Genomic DNA, 2,996 nt, shown 5'->3' with positions numbered 1-2,996 from the left:
ACTTGCCCTGCTCAGCACTGTCCTCCAGGCCCATGGTTGCTCACATATTGACTAAGCCTACTTAGGAGTTGCCAGGGTTCAGCCTCTAGGTCCTCAGGTCTGGCTAAGGAGCAAACCCACAGGACATCCTTCTCATTCTTGACACTGCCCCTCAGCCCCCTCTCCTATAGGGCTGGCAACAATGGTCCTAGTGGAATGGCCATACCCCAAGCCAGCCGAAGCCACTAGTGGATCTGCTAGTCACACCTCCCTTGAGGCTGAGCCTGGACTCAGACTTCTCCCAGAATAGGTCTCAATGCACAAATGTGCACATACAGACACGCATACACATGCATGCACCCACACATGCACCCCAGTTTTATCTGTCTGCTCTTTGCCACCTCCTCCCATCCACCCAAGTCCTTGTGACAAAGAGAACCTGCCCACTGATGCCTACCTTCTATTAAATACTAACTTGCACTAAGTGCTCACAGGATCTCATTTAATCCTCCCTGTAATCTTATCAGGTGAAGACTATTGACTCAGAGAGGTTAGGACAAATGCCTAATGTCACACAGCTGGTGAGTGGTAAATCCAGAACTGGAAACCAAGATTATCTGAATCCAAAGCCCAGGCTCTAAACTTTGCTACTCAAGATGGGCTCCATGGACCAGCAGCACTGGCATCAGCTGGGACCACATTAGAGCTACTTACCCCAAACCCACTGAGTGAGAAACTGAATGTTGACAAGTCCCAGGTGACACTGGTTACAGTTTGAGAAGCACCAGTCGAAATCACTGTTTTCCAATGCCTGCTGGCCCCAGGATCTTATAATCAGCCCCCTCCCCAACACTCAGGGCTCTTCCCTAGTGTTCTCACTCCCAGGTTAGGCAGGCCCTCTGGCCAGCCTTGGGGAAGGGGGATTTTCCAGGCTCCTGCAGCCAGCCCAGGCCACAGCTGGACAACATCAATCCAATCAATCCCGCCCTCTGTAGGGTGTCCTGCCTACTGCCTCTCCTGGTCCCTCCCTCTGGTCTTCCTTTGGGACAGAAGTCTCTTGGCCTCTGCCTAGTGTTTGCCTGAAGGGGGTCTCTGACCATCATCAATCCCTGCAGTGTCTCCCCTCTGCAGATATCTTGCTTCACCCCCTACTCCCTCTGTGTCATGTCACTGCCTCTGTCTGGACACACAGGGCCTGTCCAAGTTACTACCAGGAGGGAGGCCAGTTGCTGCTTGAGAAACCTGGCCAAGGTCACAGGAAATGTCTGACACCACCAGGCAAGTGGGATTTGGCCTCCCAAAGCAAAACACAGCTGGGCTGACAACTGAGCTGACAGCAGGGTGCTCGGACTTTCCCAGATTTCATGGCATTGAAGCGCCAGGGCAGAGAGAGACTGGGCTGGCCTGAAGGCTGCAGTCATTAAGAATATCACAGTAGCCGCTGGCCAGGGAGCCTGTGAAAGTCAAAGAGGATGATCCACAATGGGCCAGAGACCTCACTCAAGGCCTTGGCCCTTCACTGCTTGTTATACCAGGAAACCATCACTGGAGGATTGAAGGCTCACATCACTCATCCTCCTCCTCTCCCCAGCATCGAGCCTGACTCATTTATTCATTCCGCTGATGTTAATTGAGCACCTACAGTGTGCCAGATGCAGTGTTAGTTACCAGGGACACATTCATGAACAAGCAGGACACATTCCCTGCTCTCATGGAGCTCCTGGTTCAGGGAGCAAATGAACAGACCATCCCAAGGCAGAGCTGAAATCACTACATCAGGAAAGCATGGAATGCCTCCCATGTGGATCAGTAGGGAGCTCGTCTCCCCCTGCCTCTGAGCAGAACATGGGATGGTGCCCTTGGTACCAGGTACAAGGTTAGGGTTCAACACCAAGAGGGCCCTTTTGTGAGGCTAATTCTATATTTTGGACCACGTGTCAGAGAGCAAATACAGACAGCACTTCCTATTAGCAAGGCATTGTGGGAAGATCTATTGGGAAACCTAAAGTGCAAGATGGAGTTGCTGCCTTGCTGGGTGCAGGCTACACAGCCTGAGACCAGGTGCAGGGCACAGCCCCACATGGATGAGTGCCATTGAGTTAGTGCTGCAGGGGTCAGAGAGCTCTGTGGATGTGATTGGAGGAGGCTTTTTGGAAGAAGTGGGATTGGACCTTGAAGAATGGGGAAGAGTCGGGTAGGTTGGAAGATGGGGCAGGCAATGTCCCACAGCCCTGACTCAAGTGTGCGATGGCCAAGCAACACAAACACACATGGATAAATGCATTATAAATGAATGAATCCCACAAGCCAAAAGAGACTTGCCGGGGGAAAGCCCAGATGGAAGGACTGTGCCCACCCTGCCCCTGACAGGCCCCCAGGCTGGAGCCTCTGGTATTCCTCCAGGTGCCTTCATACCAGGCCCACCTGCTTGAACCCCAGTCAGGACCAATCAGAATAAGTCACAGGCCCTGCCCCCTGCTCACAGCCAAGCCCAGGCCCTCTGTGTTGTTCGCCTGGCCCCTTCGCTCTGCTCCTTGTTTCTTCCCCAGCATCCTCAGAGCTTCACTCCAAGATTTGGCTCTTCTGGTTTTGACCTTGGAGCTCTCTAGGCCTAGACATGAGTCCATTTTTTCTTTCTTCCTGCTCCTAGCTGCCCTCAGAAACTCTCTGCTTGGGTTCTCAGGGATCTAGAACCCCATCTGATCAAGACCCTGGTCTCCCTGGCATCGCCTCTTTTCAGATTTGCTGGGTAACCTCAATCTTTCCTTTCTCTCCCCCCAATTCAGCTGGTCTCTCCTGATCTTTCCTGCTGGGTACCTGACCTCAAGGTCAGCCTCCTCTCCCTGGTTCTCCCGGCCTCTGAGAGGGCAAATCCCTTTTCCTCTTAGTTCAGCAAGACAAGGTTGCAACATTTCAGAAAGAACTTCCTAAGTAGAGAGCTAATGGAAAAACTAACCTGAAAAACCAAAAGGAAAACATAGCCCCCTAGAAATGGACCAGTTTATAAAGTTCAGATT

The sequence above is a fragment of the Galeopterus variegatus genome, unplaced genomic scaffold (genome assembly GCF_000696425.1).
Source record: "Galeopterus variegatus unplaced genomic scaffold, G_variegatus-3.0.2 Scaffold325, whole genome shotgun sequence".
Taxonomy (NCBI): Eukaryota; Metazoa; Chordata; class Mammalia; order Dermoptera; family Cynocephalidae; genus Galeopterus; species Galeopterus variegatus.
The sequence above is the reverse complement of the archived record's forward strand: the minus strand, read 5'-3'. Positions refer to the sequence as shown.